Source organism: Penaeus monodon, chromosome 19 (genome assembly GCF_015228065.2).
Source record: "Penaeus monodon isolate SGIC_2016 chromosome 19, NSTDA_Pmon_1, whole genome shotgun sequence".
Classification (NCBI taxonomy): Eukaryota; Metazoa; Arthropoda; class Malacostraca; order Decapoda; family Penaeidae; genus Penaeus; species Penaeus monodon.
The window spans coordinates 9,115,618-9,115,960 of record NC_051404.1 but is presented as its reverse complement, the minus strand read 5'-3'; positions in this window follow the sequence as shown (position 1 = coordinate 9,115,960).

Sequence of the window (343 nt, the reverse complement as noted above, 5' to 3'; positions counted from 1 at the left end):
TAACATATTTTTTATCTTTTAACATATTTCCACCTCATTATCTATTTAAAGAAAGAACTGACATACCGAATATATCAGTATGAAAGCATGATTAATATACTGCATTGGCGCACTGTATTAAAATCTCATCGATGCATAATTTGTTATATTTTTTTGTGCGTGAAGCATATTCAAACAGAGAGTATGATGAGAAATAAGGTTTGAAATATATGAATCAGATGTCATTCATTAAGTAAGTGCGTAATACGAAAATTGACAGACAATTGATATTATATGGGAGCATATAGTAAGCATTGTTCATTGATTTAACATACAAGTGTCTTTACGGTTCACTGGTTTTAGT